Source organism: Pogoniulus pusillus, chromosome 26, assembly GCF_015220805.1.
Source record: "Pogoniulus pusillus isolate bPogPus1 chromosome 26, bPogPus1.pri, whole genome shotgun sequence".
NCBI classification, from domain to species: Eukaryota; Metazoa; Chordata; class Aves; order Piciformes; family Lybiidae; genus Pogoniulus; species Pogoniulus pusillus.
The window spans coordinates 16,707,813-16,725,456 of record NC_087289.1 but is presented as its reverse complement, the minus strand read 5'-3'; the positions used below and the strand labels follow the sequence as shown (position 1 = coordinate 16,725,456).

Sequence of the window (17,644 nt, the reverse complement as noted above, 5' to 3'; positions counted from 1 at the left end):
TACCTGTATTGCTATGCTGCAGAGCATCCCCTCTTGTGCTCATCTCCAGTCCTGCTCGGGCTGGGTTGTGCCATAGGGCGGACACAAGGTACTGCCCAACAGTGTAAGGATGTTTGTGTCAGGCCACAGCATCCCAGGCTGAGCATTCTGGGCAACAGGAACACATCTCCAGAGGGAGAGAAGCTGGAAATTAATCACAGGGAAATCCCAACAATGTGGGAACAGGGATAGGAGCTTTGGAGTTGTCCCTTACTCAGCCACCTGATGCGGAGCAGCCAGACCTCCCCAGACTCATCTACGACAGATGCTTCCAAGGAGCCAGTTTCCCTTAGCTCCCAGATTTTTCACAGCTACGTACGTCCAGTGAAATCACTTTAGTGCCCATTTTCCTGGCCTGAGTTCTAAACAGAGCTGGGGAATATTCCCTTTTTCCCAAATATCAGGGAGTTACTCACCACATGTTCCTGTGGCTGAGTTTCTAGATGAGAGCAGCAGGTGTTACGGAAAGCCCGGAAATTTTGAGGTGAGGCCTGGCTGACCACAAGGATGACCTGATCTAGTTGAGGATGCCCCTGCTTACTGCAGAGGGGGTTGGGCTAGATGACCTTTGGAGGTCCTTTCCAACCCAGACCGTTCTATGATTCTATGAGAGGTGGGCACCACTGTGCCAACACCCTGACTGACCCTTTCCCATCCATGCTGGGGTGGTCACCATGAGATTCAATGTTGCTAACTAGCAGCAGCAGGAGGTATTGTCATGTTGCCTTGGGCTGGGGATGCAGTGGTGCCATGGGGAAAAGCCCAGTCGTCACCACGACAGTCTGTGGTGGGAGAGATGCTCTCAGGTTACACCTAAATGAGTGGGACTGCCGAATCCTGACCAGGTTCCCACTGTCAGGAACGTATTAAAGCAGCAGGTCGTGTTGCTTGAGCAGCGTTCCTGCAGCATGTCTGGGCTGAGGGGCGAGGGGGATCTGCGTCACCTGCTGAAGCTGCACCGCACCGAGATCGCCATGGCGGTGGATGATGTCTTCCCGCTGCTGCATGGCCTGGTTGATCATGATGTAGTCCCAGAGCACATCTTCAAGGTGAGGCTAAGAGGTAGGAGACAATGTCCAAACCACAGGGACTAGGGCCAGGTCATGTACTTAAGACCACGGTGGCACCAGCAGGAGACACTGAGCCGGGCAGAGCGGGAGGGCTCCCACCGCGCTTTCCATGCACTGCTCACCTGGCTGCTGGGCCGTGATGCTGCTGCTGTTCGTGACTTCTGGGCTGTCCTCTTCAAGGACTACAACCTGGAGCGATACACGCGTCTCCGGCCCCTCCGGGGTGCCTTCCCTAGAGGTAGGAACGGGACAGAGAGAGAGAGCAGCACCTTCAGGGCTGCTGGCAGACAGGGGTGCTGCCTGGGGCCAGCTGTGCCTATTCCTCTCCCTATCCCCTTTGCAGAGGTGGAACTGGGACGGCAGCGCCGCAGCAGGCACCTTTCCCCCAGCCCCATGGCACCAGCCTCACACAGACCACAAGGCAAGAGGAAAGCTCCTGAGGAGCAGGATGGGGACCGAGCCGTGCAGCCTTCCCCATGGCATGCCATCAGCCCTCGTACAGAGACCTGCAGCAGTATGGAGATGGGGTGAGGTGCTGCAGGGTTCCTCAAGGTGCAGCAGGGTGCTGTGTCCCCTGATGTCCACTCTTACACCCCACAGGGCCCCTGGCAAAAGCAAAGACTGTGAAGAAGCCGGAGGCCACAGATGCCCCTCGCACCAGTGGTCAGTCCTGAAACCTCTGGGGCAGCATCTGCCTGTGGGAGACCTTGTCTGCCTTTAGCCGAGGGCAGGAGGATTTGCCTACCTAGCTGAGCTGCCTCCTTGTCTGCAGCCCTGAAGGCAGTGGCCACCTCAGTGCAGAAAGCAATGGCTGTGGCAGGCAGTGAGGGGCCTATCACCCATGGGGCCATCGAGGGCATCCTCATCAAACATGTGCTGGAGCCAGGTAGGTGCAGCGCAGCCCACGTGGCCTCATATGCAGTTTTGTCCTCAAATTCAGAAGCTGCCCCTCAGGGAAGCTTCCTAGGCTGGTGGGTGGGTAGAGAGAAGGCCTCACTAAGACCTGTCATGGCCTCTCTTGCAGGCAGCTCGAAGACAGACAGCAAAGACAAGGATGAACCACATGCCCCAACCACCTGTGAGGAGCCAGAGGCTAGGAGCAGAAGTCGCAGCCTGAAGCCCCCAAGCCAGCCTAAGGCATCCCAAAGTGTACAGACACCCCCCCCAGCACTTGCTTTCACCCCATCTTCTGCAGCCCATGGAGGCTGTGGCAGGGAGTTGTCACTGCCTGGCAGCACAGCCATGGCCTGGGGGTGTCCCCCAGCATCAGCCATTCCATCAGCTCCCCCAGAGTCCTCTCCTGTCTTGCCCACAGAGTGGAGAGCACCGAGGGCACACCCAGAGACAGTTACTGGTGCCCACCACGCACAGCCAGGACCTTGTACCCCACCAGGTAAACCCAAGCATCTTAGCATACCAAGAGGCACCTGGTGAGCTGGGGGCTGCCAGAGTGTCTCTGCCACATCCATTTGGCCAGATTGAACACAGGCAACTCATCACTCAGCTGACAGGAATCACTACGCTACAATACCCCAGGAATAGGCAATCTTCACCCTAAAGGGAGCTGGTGTGGATGATATGGGGGTAGAAGGCAAGAGGCTGTCAGGAAATGGAGTGCCCTGTCAGCATGAGCTTTGCATGCCACAAGTGCAGGCTCTTTGTTGGTGCTACTCAAAGACAGGGTGGTGCTCACCCCAAGCTTGCTCCCCAGGGACAGGAGAATGAGGATGAGTGTGCAGTGTGCAGTGACGGCGGTGAGCTCATCTGCTGTGACGGCTGCCCCAGGGCCTTTCATCTTGCCTGCCTGGTGCCCCCATTGCCCCGTGTTCCCAGGTGAGACCTGGGGTGCCACAGGGACCTCTGTGCCCCACTACTGTCCCTCACCACCCTGCTCTGGCTGTGCAGCGGTACATGGTGGTGTGGCTACTGTGTGGAGAGCGGGACAGAGCCTGGACGTCGGCAGGAGGTGGACACAGCTGAAGAGAGACCCTCAGAGATTCTGGGGCAGATGGCATGTAGCACTGGGAGGGATGAAGGTCATGGGAATGTTTGTGGCTGCTGCTTCACCCAGATCCCCACACCCCAACAACACCCTATACCTAGTGGAGATTCAAGGTGAGCCTCACACCAGCCTTGCCATCCTGGCCTTCCATCCTCCCATGGAAGACTCTGCCCTGACAGTCTGCAGCACTTGGTTGGTTCTAGGGACCTACTGCTCTGCCCAGCCTCCACATGCACCCTAGACACAGGCAGCCTGGAGAAAACGACAACAGCCAGCGACCCTCTGCTACAGGCAGCAAAGGTCAGTATGACTGACACCTAGCTCCAGGAGGGGAAAGGGGTGTGGGTGAGGTGGCAATGGTAGGTGTGAAAGCCATGATGAGACTGAAAAGCAATGCCTTGGGCTGGGTGAGAAACAGGTCGACTAGCTGAAGATGAGGTGGTGAAGCAATGCAACAAGGGCTATGAACTAAAGCTGAACCAGGTGAGAGGTAGAACCAACCCAGCTAACCAGCCTTGACCCAATGGGGTGCAGAGAGAGAGCAGGCAGGAAGGACAGCAGGACATATCTCCTCTCACAGGCAGAGGATGTATGCCCCGGCAAGGATCCCATGATGAGCAGGGATGAGCTTGACGTGCTCCTGGGTGAGGTACAGCACCTGGGGGAGGGGAAAACCAGCAGCCAGAGTCTGTCCACAGGCACCATGGCTCAGATGTGACCCACAGGGTGACATCAGGCTATGGGAAAGGCTGAGCCGAGAAAGGCCAGCAGGGCAGGATGTGGGAGGGAAAATGACGAACAAAGCAAAGCTTTCCTGCAGGGCGCCTGGGATGGAATCCTGCAGTGGGCGTTCCAGAGCTTGGCACGGCCCCTGGCAGATAGCCAGGGACTATTCACATAGAGCAACCATCGCGGACAAGGTCCAAATCACTAGCCATAACGAAATGGGCTTCGGGAAAGTGAGGTCAACAACAACTACACAAGCAGCCAGGAACAAGGGAAAAAATGTAACATCAGCACAACAAGAAGCTCCCTGGAAAGTATCAACCAGAAGAGGAATTAGAAAAACAAAGCTTCGGCTGCTAAGTAAAACTATCCGAGGAAATGAAGGAGCAGAGAGAAACACAACAAACAACATAATACTAATATAATAAATAAAGAAAAGGAAACTCAAATAAATAAGAAATCAAAAGTGACAGGCTAGGGAAACTGAGCATACAGAGACATTGATCTCACCACACAAATCACACGGTCGATCAAAAGAGTACTTAGGAAACCAAACTAACAAATAACAAAAACAGAAGATAAGAGCCACCATACACAAACACCTGCTTAGCTTCCGAGATCAGACGAGATCGGGCGTTCTCAGGGTGGTATGGCCGTAGGCACTGCGGCACCCGACAGCAGCCCTCTCGAGCCACCCGCGCCACGCACCACCTCTCCCAACAACACCCTCTGCCACCCACACCCCGACACGCACGCACAACCACGCGCCCCTCACGACGCACGCACACCACGGACAAACGCCTCTCACACGCGACAACCGCCCACACTCACACCCTCAACGCCCTCGCACACCACACGCACCGACTCACGCACCACCCGACGTGCAAACACACAACACCTCCACATATGCAACCACCACCACAACTACTAACACCAACAACCCACACCCAAACACCCCCCTCACCACCTTCCTGGCCCCATCACACAACAAAACAACAAGGCAAAAAGACAGTGCCCTCAACACCCCTCACCTGAGCAACACCCTCACGGGCAACACCCCTCGCCCACTCCCCCCGCCCAGGCACAAGTGCTCTCTGCGACACTCGGCAGCTGCCCCTCCGCAAGCCTCCAGACGCCAGGCCTGCAAAATGAGGGAGCCTGCCCCGCCTAGGCTCCCTGGCCAGGGCCAAAAAGGAAGCCTACAGCACCCGGTATTCCCAGGCGGTCTCCCATCCAAGTACTAACCGGGCCCGACCCTGCTTAGCTTCCGAGATCAGACGAGATCGGGCGTTCTCAGGGTGGTATGGCCGTAGGCACTGCGGCACCCGACAGCAGCCCTCTCGAGCCACCCGCGCCACGCACCACCTCTCCCAACAACACCCTCTGCCACCCACACCCCGACACGCACGCACAACCACGCGCCCCTCACGACGCACGCACACCACGGACAAACGCCTCTCACACGCGACAACCGCCCACACTCACACCCTCAACGCCCTCGCACACCACACGCACCGACTCACGCACCACCCGACGCGCACACACCAACACACACCTCCACATACGCCACCTCGGCCACAACCATACTCACCAACACCAACAACCCACACCCAAACATCCCCCTCACCGCCCTCCTGCCCCCACCACACAACAAAACAACATGGCAAAAAGACAGTGCCCTCAACACCCCTCACCTGAGCAACACCCTCACGGGCAACACCCCTCGCCCACTCCCCCCGCCCAGGCACAAGTGCTCTCTGCGACACTCGGCAGCTGCCCCTCCGCAAGCCTCCAGACGCCAGGCCTGCAAAATGAGGGAGCCTGCCCCGCCTAGGCTCCCTGGCCAGGGCCAAAAAGGAAGCCTACAGCACCCGGTATTCCCAGGCGGTCTCCCATCCAAGTACTAACCGGGCCCGACCCTGCTTAGCTTCCGAGATCAGACGAGATCGGGCGTTCTCAGGGTGGTATGGCCGTAGGCACTGCAGCACCCGACAGCAGCCCTCTCGAGCCACCCGCGCCACGCACCACCTCTCCCAACAACACCCTCTGCCACCCACACCCTGACACGCACGCACAACCACGCGCCCCTCACGACGCACGCACACCACGGACAAACGCCTCTCACACGCGACAACCGCCCACACTCACACCCTCAACGCCCTCGCACACCACACGCACCGACTCACGCACCACCCGACGTGCAAACACACAACACCTCCACATATGCAACCACCACCACAACTACTAACACCAACAACCCACACCCAAACACCCCCCTCACCACCTTCCTGGCCCCATCACACAACAAAACAACAAGGCAAAAAGACAGTGCCCTCAACACCCCTCACCTGAGCAACACCCTCACGGGCAACACCCCTCGCCCACTCCCCCCGCCCAGGCACAAGTGCTCTCTGCCACACTCGGCAGCTGCCCCTCCGCACGCCTCCACACGCCAGGCCTGCAAAATGAGGGAGCCTGCCCCGCCTAGGCTCCCTGGCCAGGGCCAAAAAGGAAGCCTACAGCACCCGGTATTCCCAGGCGGTCTCCCATCCAAGTACTAACCGGGCCCGACCCTGCTTAGCTTCCGAGATCAGACGAGATCGGGCGTTCTCAGGGTGGTATGGCCGTAGGCACTGCAGCACCCGACAGCAGCCCTCTCGAGCCACCCGCACCACGCACCACCTCTCCCAACAACACCCTCTGCCACCCACTCCCCGACACGCACGCACAACCACGCGCCCCTCACGACGCACGCACACCACGGACAAACGCCTCTCACACGCGACAACCGCCCACACTCACACCCTCAACGCCCTCGCACACCACACGCACCGACTCACGCACCACCCGACGTGCAAACACACAACACCTCCACATATGCAACCACCACCACAACTACTAACACCAACAACCCACACCCAAACACCCCCCTCACCACCTTCCTGGCCCCATCACACAACAAAACAACAAGGCAAAAAGACAGTGCCCTCAACACCCCTCACCTGAGCAACACCCTCACGGGCAACACCCCTCGCCCACTCCCCCCGCCCAGGCACAAGTGCTCTCTGCCACACTCGGCAGCTGCCCCTCCGCAAGCCTCCACACGCCAGGCCTGCAAAATGAGGGAGCCTGCCCCGCCTAGGCTCCCTGGCCAGGGCCAAAAAGGGAAGCCTACAGCACCCGGTATTCCCAAGCGGTCTCCCATCCAAGTACTAACCGGGCCCGACCCTGCTTAGCTTCCGAGATCAGACGAGATCGGGCGTTCTCAGGGTGGTATGGCCGTAGGCACTGCGGCACCCGACAGCAGCCCTCTCGAGCCACCCGCGCCACGCACCACCTCTCCCAACAACACCCTCTGCCACCCACACCCCGACACGCACGCACAACCACGCGCCCCTCACGACGCACGCACACCACGGACAAACGCCTCTCACACGCGACAACCGCCCACACTCACACCCTCAACGCCCTCGCACACCACACGCACCGACTCACGCACCACCCGACGTGCAAACACACAACACCTCCACATATGCAACCACCACCACAACTACTAACACCAACAACCCACACCCAAACACCCCCCTCACCACCTTCCTGGCCCCATCACACAACAAAACAACAAGGCAAAAAGACAGTGCCCTCAACACCCCTCACCTGAGCAACACCCTCACGGGCAACACCCCTCGCCCACTCCCCCCGCCCAGGCACAAGTGCTCTCTGCCACACTCGGCAGCTGCCCCTCCGCAAGCCTCCACACGCCAGGCCTGCAAAATGAGGGAGCCTGCCCCGCCTAGGCTCCCTGGCCAGGGCCAAAAAGGAAGCCTACAGCACCCGGTATTCCCAGGCGGTCTCCCATCCAAGTACTAACCGGGCCCGACCCTGCTTAGCTTCCGAGATCAGACGAGATCGGGCGTTCTCAGGGTGGTATGGCCGTAGGCACTGCAGCACCCGACAGCAGCCCTCTCGAGCCACCCGCGCCACGCACCACCTCTCCCAACAACACCCTCTGCCACCCACACCCCGACACGCACGCACAACCACGCGCCCCTCACGACGCACGCACACCACGGACAAACGCCTCTCACACGCGACAACCGCCCACACTCACACCCTCAACGCCCTCGCACACCACACGCACCGACTCACGCACCACCCGACGTGCAAACACACAACACCTCCACATATGCAACCACCACCACAACTACTAACACCAACAACCCACACCCAAACACCCCCCTCACCACCTTCCTGGCCCCATCACACAACAAAACAACAAGGCAAAAAGACAGTGCCCTCAACACCCCTCACCTGAGCAACACCCTCACGGGCAACACCCCTCGCCCACTCCCCCCGCCCAGGCACAAGTGCTCTCTGCCACACTCGGCAGCTGCCCCTCCGCACGCCTCCAGACGCCAGGCCTGCAAAATGAGGGAGCCTGCCCCGCCTAGGCTCCCTGGCCAGGGCCAAAAACGAAGCCTACAGCACCCGGTATTCCCAGGCGGTCTCCCATCCAAGTACTAACCGGGCCCGACCCTGCTTAGCTTCCGAGATCAGACGAGATCGGGCGTTCTCAGGGTGGTATGGCCGTAGGCACTGCGGCACCCGACAGCAGCCCTCTCGAGCCACCCGCGCCACGCACCACCTCTCCCAACAACACCCTCTGCCACCCACTCCCCGACACGCACGCACAACCACGCGCCCCTCACGACGCACGCACACCACGGACAAACGCCTCTCACACGCGACAACCGCCCACACTCACACCCTCAACGCCCTCGCACACCACACGCACCGACTCACGCACCACCCAACGTGCAAACACACAACACCTCCACATATGCAACCACCACCACAACTACTAACACCAACAACCCACACCCAAACACCCCCCTCACCACCTTCCTGGCCCCATCACACAACAAAACAACAAGGCAAAAAGACAGTGCCCTCAACACCCCTCACCTGAGCAACACCCTCACGGGCAACACCCCTCGCCCACTCCCCCCGCCCAGGCACAAGTGCTCTCTGCCACACTCGGCAGCTGCCCCTCCGCACGCCTCCAGACGCCAGGCCTGCAAAATGAGGGAGCCTGCCCCGCCTAGGCTCCCTGGCCAGGGCCAAAAAGGAAGCCTACAGCACCCGGTATTCCCAGGCGGTCTCCCATCCAAGTACTAACCGGGCCCGACCCTGCTTAGCTTCCGAGATCAGACGAGATCGGGCGTTCTCAGGATGGTATGGCCGTAGGCACTGCGGCACCCGACAGCAGCCCTCTCGAGCCACCCGCGCCACGCACCACCTCTCCCAACAACACCCTCTGCCACCCACTCCCCGACACGCACGCACAACCACGCGCCCCTCACGACGCACGCACACCACGGACAAACGCCTCTCACACGCGACAACCGCCCACACTCACACCCTCAACGCCCTCGCACACCACACGCACCGACTCACGCACCACCCGACGTGCAAACACACAACACCTCCACATATGCAACCACCACCACAACTACTAACACCAACAACCCACACCCAAACACCCCCCTCACCACCTTCCTGGCCCCATCACACAACAAAACAACAAGGCAAAAAGACAGTGCCCTCAACACCCCTCACCTGAGCAACACCCTCACGGGCAACACCCCTCGCCCACTCCCCCCGCCCAGGCACAAGTGCTCTCTGCCACACTCGGCAGCTGCCCCTCCGCACGCCTCCAGACGCCAGGCCTGCAAAATGAGGGAGCCTGCCCCGCCTAGGCTCCCTGGCCAGGGCCAAAAAGGAAGCCTACAGCACCCGGTATTCCCAGGCGGTCTCCCATCCAAGTACTAACCGGGCCCGACCCTGCTTAGCTTCCGAGATCAGACGAGATCGGGCGTTCTCAGGGTGGTATGGCCGTAGGCACTGCGGCACCCGACAGCAGCCCTCTCGAGCCACCCGCGCCACGCACCACCTCTCCCAACAACACCCTCTGCCACCCACTCCCCGACACGCACGCACAACCACGCGCCCCTCACGACGCACGCACACCACGGACAAACGCCTCTCACACGCGACAACCGCCCACACTCACACCCTCAACGCCCTCGCACACCACACGCACCGACTCACGCACCACCCGACGTGCAAACACACAACACCTCCACATATGCAACCACCACCACAACTACTAACACCAACAACCCACACCCAAACACCCCCCTCACCACCTTCCTGGCCCCATCACACAACAAAACAACAAGGCAAAAAGACAGTGCCCTCAACACCCCTCACCTGAGCAACACCCTCACGGGCAACACCCCTCGCCCACTCCCCCCGCCCAGGCACAAGTGCTCTCTGCGACACTCGGCAGCTGCCCCTCCGCAAGCCTCCAGACGCCAGGCCTGCAAAATGAGGGAGCCTGCCCCGCCTAGGCTCCCTGGCCAGGGCCAAAAAGGAAGCCTACAGCACCCGGTATTCCCAGGCGGTCTCCCATCCAAGTACTAACCGGGCCCGACCCTGCTTAGCTTCCGAGATCAGACGAGATCGGGCGTTCTCAGGGTGGTATGGCCGTAGGCACTGCAGCACCCGACAGCAGCCCTCTCGAGCCACCCGCGCCACGCACCACCTCTCCCAACAACACCCTCTGCCACCCACACCCCGACACGCACGCACAACCACGCGCCCCTCACGACGCACGCACACCACGGACAAACGCCTCTCACACGCGACAACCGCCCACACTCACACCCTCAACGCCCTCGCACACCACACGCACCGACTCACGCACCACCCGACGTGCAAACACACAACACCTCCACATATGCAACCACCACCACAACTACTAACACCAACAACCCACACCCAAACACCCCCCTCACCACCTTCCTGGCCCCATCACACAACAAAACAACAAGGCAAAAAGACAGTGCCCTCAACACCCCTCACCTGAGCAACACCCTCACGGGCAACACCCCTCGCCCACTCCCCCCGCCCAGGCACAAGTGCTCTCTGCCACACTCGGCAGCTGCCCCTCCGCAAGCCTCCAGACGCCAGGCCTGCAAAATGAGGGAGCCTGCCCCGCCTAGGCTCCCTGGCCAGGGCCAAAAAGGAAGCCTACAGCACCCGGTATTCCCAGGCGGTCTCCCATCCAAGTACTAACCGGGCCCGACCCTGCTTAGCTTCCGAGATCAGACGAGATCGGGCGTTCTCAGGGTGGTATGGCCGTAGGCACTGCGGCACCCGACAGCAGCCCTCTCGAGCCACCCGCGCCACGCACCACCTCTCCCAACAACACCCTCTGCCACCCACACCCCGACACACACGCACAACCACGCGCCCCTCACGACGCACGCACACCACGGACAAACGCCTCTCACACGCGACAACCGCCCACACTCACACCCTCAACGCCCTCGCACACCACACGCACCGACTCACGCACCACCCGACGTGCAAACACACAACACCTCCACATATGCAACCACCACCACAACTACTAACACCAACAACCCACACCCAAACACCCCCCTCACCACCTTCCTGGCCCCATCACACAACAAAACAACAAGGCAAAAAGACAGTGCCCTCAACACCCCTCACCTGAGCAACACCCTCACGGGCAACACCGCTCGCCCACTCCCCCCGCCCAGGCACAAGTGCTCTCTGCGACACTCGGCAGCTGCCCCTCCGCAAGCCTCCAGACGCCAGGCCTGCAAAATGAGGGAGCCTGCCCCGCCTAGGCTCCCTGGCCAGGGCCAAAAAGGAAGCCTACAGCACCCGGTATTCCCAGGCGGTCTCCCATCCAAGTACTAACCGGGCCCGACCCTGCTTAGCTTCCGAGATCAGACGAGATCGGGCGTTCTCAGGGTGGTATGGCCGTAGGCACTGCAGCACCCGACAGCAGCCCTCTCGAGCCACCCGCGCCACGCACCACCTCTCCCAACAACACCCTCTGCCACCCACACCCCGACACGCACGCACAACCACGCGCCCCTCACGACGCACGCACACCACGGACAAACGCCTCTCACACGCGACAACCGCCCACACTCACACCCTCAACGCCCTCGCACACCACACGCACCGACTCACGCACCACCCGACGTGCAAACACACAACACCTCCACATATGCAACCACCACCACAACTACTAACACCAACAACCCACACCCAAACACCCCCCTCACCACCTTCCTGGCCCCCTCACACAACAAAACAACAAGGCAAAAAGACAGTGCCCTCAACACCCCTCACCTGAGCAACACCCTCACGGGCAACACCCCTCGCCCACTCCCCCCGCCCAGGCACAAGTGCTCTCTGCCACACTCGGCAGCTGCCCCTCCGCACGCCTCCAGACGCCAGGCCTGCAAAATGAGGGAGCCTGCCCCGCCTAGGCTCCCTGGCCAGGGCCAAAAAGGAAGCCTACAGCACCCGGTATTCCCAGGCGGTCTCCCATCCAAGTACTAACCGGGCCCGACCCTGCTTAGCTTCCGAGATCAGACGAGATCGGGCGTTCTCAGGGTGGTATGGCCGTAGGCACTGCGGCACCCGACAGCAGCCCTCTCGAGCCACCCGCGCCACGCACCACCTCTCCCAACAACACCCTCTGCCACCCACTCCCCGACACGCACGCACAACCACGCGCCCCTCACGACGCACGCACACCACGGACAAACGCCTCTCACACGCGACAACCGCCCACACTCACACCCTCAACGCCCTCGCACACCACACGCACCGACTCACGCACCACCCGACGTGCAAACACACAACACCTCCACATATGCAACCACCACCACAACTACTAACACCAACAACCCACACCCAAACACCCCCCTCACCACCTTCCTGGCCCCATCACACAACAAAACAACAAGGCAAAAAGACAGTGCCCTCAACACCCCTCACCTGAGCAACACCCTCACGGGCAACACCCCTCGCCCACTCCCCCCGCCCAGGCACAAGTGCTCTCTGCCACACTCGGCAGCTGCCCCTCCGCACGCCTCCAGACGCCAGGCCTGCAAAATGAGGGAGCCTGCCCCGCCTAGGCTCCCTGGCCAGGGCCAAAAAGGAAGCCTACAGCACCCGGTATTCCCAGGCGGTCTCCCATCCAAGTACTAACCGGGCCCGACCCTGCTTAGCTTCCGAGATCAGACGAGATCGGGCGTTCTCAGGGTGGTATGGCCGTAGGCACTGCGGCACCCGACAGCAGCCCTCTCGAGCCACCCGCGCCACGCACCACCTCTCCCAACAACACCCTCTGCCACCCACTCCCCGACACGCACGCACAACCACGCGCCCCTCACGACGCACGCACACCACGGACAAACGCCTCTCACACGCGACAACCGCCCACACTCACACCCTCAACGCCCTCGCACACCACACGCACCGACTCACGCACCACCCGACGTGCAAACACACAACACCTCCACATATGCAACCACCACCACAACTACTAACACCAACAACCCACACCCAAACACCCCCCTCACCACCTTCCTGGCCCCATCACACAACAAAACAACAAGGCAAAAAGACAGTGCCCTCAACACCCCTCACCTGAGCAACACCCTCACGGGCAACACCCCTCGCCCACACCCCCCGCCCAGGCACAAGTGCTCTCTGCCACACTCGGCAGCTGCCCCTCCGCAAGCCTCCACACGCCAGGCCTGCAAAATGAGGGAGCCTGCCCCGCCTAGGCTCCCTGGCCAGGGCCAAAAAGGAAGCCTACAGCACCCGGTATTCCCAGGCGGTCTCCCATCCAAGTACTAACCGGGCCCGACCCTGCTTAGCTTCCGAGATCAGACGAGATCGGGCGTTCTCAGGGTGGTATGGCCGTAGGCACTGCAGCACCCGACAGCAGCCCTCTCGAGCCACCCGCGCCACGCACCACCTCTCCCAACAACACCCTCTGCCACCCACACCCCAACACGCACGCACAACCACGCGCCCCTCACGACGCACGCACACCACGGACAAACGCCTCTCACACGCGACAACCGCCCACACTCACACCCTCAACGCCCTCGCACACCACACGCACCGACTCACGCACCACCCGACGTGCAAACACACAACACCTCCACATATGCAACCACCACCACAACTACTAACACCAACAACCCACACCCAAACACCCCCCTCACCACCTTCCTGGCCCCATCACACAACAAAACAACAAGGCAAAAAGACAGTGCCCTCAACACCCCTCACCTGAGCAACACCCTCACGGGCAACACCCCTCGCCCACTCCCCCCGCCCAGGCACAAGTGCTCTCTGCCACACTCGGCAGCTGCCCCTCCGCACGCCTCCAGACGCCAGGCCTGCAAAATGAGGGAGCCTGCCCCGCCTAGGCTCCCTGGCCAGGGCCAAAAAGGAAGCCTACAGCACCCGGTATTCCCAGGCGGTCTCCCATCCAAGTACTAACCGGGCCCGACCCTGCTTAGCTTCCGAGATCAGACGAGATCGGGCGTTCTCAGGGTGGTATGGCCGTAGGCACTGCGGCACCCGACAGCAGCCCTCTCGAGCCACCCGCGCCACGCACCACCTCTCCCAACAACACCCTCTGCCACCCACTCCCCGACACGCACGCACAACCACGCGCCCCTCACGACGCACGCACACCACGGACAAACGCCTCTCACACGCGACAACCGCCCACACTCACACCCTCAACGCCCTCGCACACCACACGCACCGACTCACGCACCACCCGACGTGCAAACACACAACACCTCCACATATGCAACCACCACCACAACTACTAACACCAACAACCCACACCCAAACACCCCCCTCACCACCTTCCTGGCCCCATCACACAACAAAACAACAAGGCAAAAAGACAGTGCCCTCAACACCCCTCACCTGAGCAACACCCTCACGGGCAACACCCCTCGCCCACTCCCCCCGCCCAGGCACAAGTGCTCTCTGCGACACTCGGCAGCTGCCCCTCCGCACGCCTCCACACGCCAGGCCTGCAAAATGAGGGAGCCTGCCCCGCCTAGGCTCCCTGGCCAGGGCCAAAAAGGGAAGCCTACAGCACCCGGTATTCCCAGGCGGTCTCCCATCCAAGTACTAACCGGGCCCGACCCTGCTTAGCTTCCGAGATCAGACGAGATCGGGCGTTCTCAGGGTGGTATGGCCGTAGGCACTGCGGCACCCGACAGCAGCCCTCTCGAGCCACCCGCGCCACGCACCACCTCTCCCAACAACACCCTCTGCCACCCACTCCCCGACACGCACGCACAACCACGCGCCCCTCACGACGCACGCACACCACGGACAAACGCCTCTCACACGCGACAACCACCCACACTCACACCCTCAACGCCCTCGCACACCACACGCACCGACTCACGCACCACCCGACGTGCAAACACACAACACCTCCACATATGCAACCACCACCACAACTACTAACACCAACAACCCACACCCAAACACCCCCCTCACCACCTTCCTGGCCCCATCACACAACAAAACAACAAGGCAAAAAGACAGTGCCCTCAACACCCCTCACCTGAGCAACACCCTCACGGGCAACACCCCTCGCCCACTCCCCCCGCCCAGGCACAAGTGCTCTCTGCCACACTCGGCAGCTGCCCCTCCGCACGCCTCCAGACGCCAGGCCTGCAAAATGAGGGAGCCTGCCCCGCCTAGGCTCCCTGGCCAGGGCCAAAAAGGGAAGCCTACAGCACCCGGTATTCCCAGGCGGTCTCCCATCCAAGTACTAACCGGGCCCGACCCTGCTTAGCTTCCGAGATCAGACGAGATCGGGCGTTCTCAGGGTGGTATGGCCGTAGGCACTGCGGCACCCGACAGCAGCCCTCTCGAGCCACCCGCGCCACGCACCACCTCTCCCAACAACACCCTCTGCCACCCACACCCCGACACGCACGCACAACCACGCGCCCCTCACGACGCACGCACACCACGGACAAACGCCTCTCACACGCGACAACCGCCCACACTCACACCCTCAACGCCCTCGCACACCACACGCACCGACTCACGCACCACCCGACGTGCAAACACACAACACCTCCACATATGCAACCACCACCACAACTACTAACACCAACAACCCACACCCAAACACCCCCCTCACCACCTTCCTGGCCCCATCACACAACAAAACAACAAGGCAAAAAGACAGTGCCCTCAACACCCCTCACCTGAGCAACACCCTCACGGGCAACACCCCTCGCCCACTCCCCCCGCCCAGGCACAAGTGCTCTCTGCCACACTCGGCAGCTGCCCCTCCGCACGCCTCCAGACGCCAGGCCTGCAAAATGAGGGAGCCTGCCCCGCCTAGGCTCCCTGGCCAGGGCCAAAAACGAAGCCTACAGCACCCGGTATTCCCAGGCGGTCTCCCATCCAAGTACTAACCGGGCCCGACCCTGCTTAGCTTCCGAGATCAGACGAGATCGGGCGTTCTCAGGGTGGTATGGCCGTAGGCACTGCGGCACCCGACAGCAGCCCTCTCGAGCCACCCGCGCCACGCACCACCTCTCCCAACAACACCCTCTGCCACCCACTCCCCGACACGCACGCACAACTACGCGCCCCTCACGACGCACGCACACCACGGACAAACGCCTCTCACACGCGACAACCGCCCACACTCACACCCTCAACGCCCTCGCACACCACACGCACCGACTCACGCACCACCCGACGTGCAAACACACAACACCTCCACATATGCAACCACCACCACAACTACTAACACCAACAACCCACACCCAAACACCCCCCTCACCACCTTCCTGGCCCCATCACACAACAAAACAACAAGGCAAAAAGACAGTGCCCTCAACACCCCTCACCTGAGCAACACCCTCACGGGCAACACCCCTCGCCCACTCCCCCCGCCCAGGCACAAGTGCTCTCTGCCACACTCGGCAGCTGCCCCTCCGCAAGCCTCCAGACGCCAGGCCTGCAAAATGAGGGAGCCTGCCCCGCCTAGGCTCCCTGGCCAGGGCCAAAAAGGAAGCCTACAGCACCCGGTATTCCCAGGCGGTCTCCCATCCAAGTACTAACCGGGCCCGACCCTGCTTAGCTTCCGAGATCAGACGAGATCGGGCGTTCTCAGGGTGGTATGGCCATAGGCACTGCGGCACCCGACAGCAGCCCTCTCGAGCCACCCGCGCCACGCACCACCTCTCCCAACAACACCCTCTGCCACCCACACCCCGACACGCACGCACAACCACGCGCCCCTCACGACGCACGCACACCACGGACAAACGCCTCTCACACGCGACAACCGCCCACACTCACACCCTCAACGCCCTCGCACACCACACGCACCGACTCACGCACCACCCGACGTGCAAACACACAACACCTCCACATATGCAACCACCACCACAACTACTAACACCAACAACCCACACCCAAACACCCCCCTCACCACCTTCCTGGCCCCATCACACAACAAAACAACAAGGCAAAAAGACAGTGCCCTCAACACCCCTCACCTGAGCAACACCCTCACGGGCAACACCCCTCGCCCACTCCCCCCGCCCAGGCACAAGTGCTCTCTGCCACACTCGGCAGCTGCCCCTCCGCACGCCTCCAGACGCCAGGCCTGCAAAATGAGGGAGCCTGCCCCGCCTAGGCTCCCTGGCCAGGGCCAAAAACGAAGCCTACAGCACCCGGTATTCCCAGGCGGTCTCCCATCCAAGTACTAACCGGGCCCGACCCTGCTTAGCTTCCGAGATCAGACGAGATCGGGCGTTCTCAGGGTGGTATGGCCGTAGGCACTGCGGCACCCGACAGCAGCCCTCTCGAGCCACCCGCGCCACGCACCACCTCT

The 17,644-nt window shown here is 61.3% G+C and overlaps 20 non-coding genes across 20 annotated transcripts; all 20 read right to left on the bottom strand.

Moving 5' to 3' along the window:
• Nucleotides 1-5,033: 5,033 nt before the first annotated feature.
• LOC135187224 (5S ribosomal RNA) lies at nt 5,034-5,152 on the bottom strand. Its single transcript, XR_010307242.1, has one exon. It is a non-coding gene; the product is annotated as a 5S ribosomal RNA (ribosomal RNA).
• Nucleotides 5,153-5,696: 544 nt separating this feature from the next.
• On the bottom strand, nt 5,697-5,815 carry LOC135187223 (5S ribosomal RNA). The gene has a single exon (XR_010307241.1). It is a non-coding gene; the product is annotated as a 5S ribosomal RNA (ribosomal RNA).
• Nucleotides 5,816-6,350: 535 nt separating this feature from the next.
• LOC135187222 (5S ribosomal RNA) lies at nt 6,351-6,469 on the bottom strand. The gene has a single exon (XR_010307240.1). It is a non-coding gene; the product is annotated as a 5S ribosomal RNA (ribosomal RNA).
• A 536-nt stretch (nt 6,470-7,005) lies between these two features.
• On the bottom strand, nt 7,006-7,124 carry LOC135187225 (5S ribosomal RNA). The gene has a single exon (XR_010307243.1). It is a non-coding gene; the product is annotated as a 5S ribosomal RNA (ribosomal RNA).
• Nucleotides 7,125-7,659: 535 nt separating this feature from the next.
• LOC135187220 (5S ribosomal RNA) lies at nt 7,660-7,778 on the bottom strand. Its single transcript, XR_010307238.1, has one exon. It is a non-coding gene; the product is annotated as a 5S ribosomal RNA (ribosomal RNA).
• Nucleotides 7,779-8,313: 535 nt separating this feature from the next.
• Nucleotides 8,314-8,432, bottom strand: LOC135187219 (5S ribosomal RNA). The gene has a single exon (XR_010307237.1). It is a non-coding gene; the product is annotated as a 5S ribosomal RNA (ribosomal RNA).
• A 535-nt stretch (nt 8,433-8,967) lies between these two features.
• Nucleotides 8,968-9,086, bottom strand: LOC135187227 (5S ribosomal RNA). The gene has a single exon (XR_010307245.1). It is a non-coding gene; the product is annotated as a 5S ribosomal RNA (ribosomal RNA).
• A 535-nt stretch (nt 9,087-9,621) lies between these two features.
• LOC135187218 (5S ribosomal RNA) lies at nt 9,622-9,740 on the bottom strand. Its single transcript, XR_010307236.1, has one exon. It is a non-coding gene; the product is annotated as a 5S ribosomal RNA (ribosomal RNA).
• A 535-nt stretch (nt 9,741-10,275) lies between these two features.
• On the bottom strand, nt 10,276-10,394 carry LOC135187217 (5S ribosomal RNA). The gene has a single exon (XR_010307235.1). It is a non-coding gene; the product is annotated as a 5S ribosomal RNA (ribosomal RNA).
• A 535-nt stretch (nt 10,395-10,929) lies between these two features.
• On the bottom strand, nt 10,930-11,048 carry LOC135187216 (5S ribosomal RNA). Its single transcript, XR_010307234.1, has one exon. It is a non-coding gene; the product is annotated as a 5S ribosomal RNA (ribosomal RNA).
• Nucleotides 11,049-11,583: 535 nt separating this feature from the next.
• On the bottom strand, nt 11,584-11,702 carry LOC135187215 (5S ribosomal RNA). The gene has a single exon (XR_010307233.1). It is a non-coding gene; the product is annotated as a 5S ribosomal RNA (ribosomal RNA).
• Nucleotides 11,703-12,237: 535 nt separating this feature from the next.
• Nucleotides 12,238-12,356, bottom strand: LOC135187214 (5S ribosomal RNA). Its single transcript, XR_010307232.1, has one exon. It is a non-coding gene; the product is annotated as a 5S ribosomal RNA (ribosomal RNA).
• Nucleotides 12,357-12,891: 535 nt separating this feature from the next.
• LOC135187213 (5S ribosomal RNA) lies at nt 12,892-13,010 on the bottom strand. The gene has a single exon (XR_010307231.1). It is a non-coding gene; the product is annotated as a 5S ribosomal RNA (ribosomal RNA).
• Nucleotides 13,011-13,545: 535 nt separating this feature from the next.
• Nucleotides 13,546-13,664, bottom strand: LOC135187212 (5S ribosomal RNA). Its single transcript, XR_010307230.1, has one exon. It is a non-coding gene; the product is annotated as a 5S ribosomal RNA (ribosomal RNA).
• A 535-nt stretch (nt 13,665-14,199) lies between these two features.
• LOC135187211 (5S ribosomal RNA) lies at nt 14,200-14,318 on the bottom strand. Its single transcript, XR_010307229.1, has one exon. It is a non-coding gene; the product is annotated as a 5S ribosomal RNA (ribosomal RNA).
• A 536-nt stretch (nt 14,319-14,854) lies between these two features.
• LOC135187239 (5S ribosomal RNA) lies at nt 14,855-14,973 on the bottom strand. Its single transcript, XR_010307257.1, has one exon. It is a non-coding gene; the product is annotated as a 5S ribosomal RNA (ribosomal RNA).
• A 536-nt stretch (nt 14,974-15,509) lies between these two features.
• LOC135187238 (5S ribosomal RNA) lies at nt 15,510-15,628 on the bottom strand. Its single transcript, XR_010307256.1, has one exon. It is a non-coding gene; the product is annotated as a 5S ribosomal RNA (ribosomal RNA).
• A 535-nt stretch (nt 15,629-16,163) lies between these two features.
• Nucleotides 16,164-16,282, bottom strand: LOC135187232 (5S ribosomal RNA). Its single transcript, XR_010307250.1, has one exon. It is a non-coding gene; the product is annotated as a 5S ribosomal RNA (ribosomal RNA).
• A 535-nt stretch (nt 16,283-16,817) lies between these two features.
• On the bottom strand, nt 16,818-16,936 carry LOC135187226 (5S ribosomal RNA). Its single transcript, XR_010307244.1, has one exon. It is a non-coding gene; the product is annotated as a 5S ribosomal RNA (ribosomal RNA).
• A 535-nt stretch (nt 16,937-17,471) lies between these two features.
• LOC135187221 (5S ribosomal RNA) lies at nt 17,472-17,590 on the bottom strand. The gene has a single exon (XR_010307239.1). It is a non-coding gene; the product is annotated as a 5S ribosomal RNA (ribosomal RNA).
• Between the last annotated feature and the right edge of the window lie 54 nt (nt 17,591-17,644).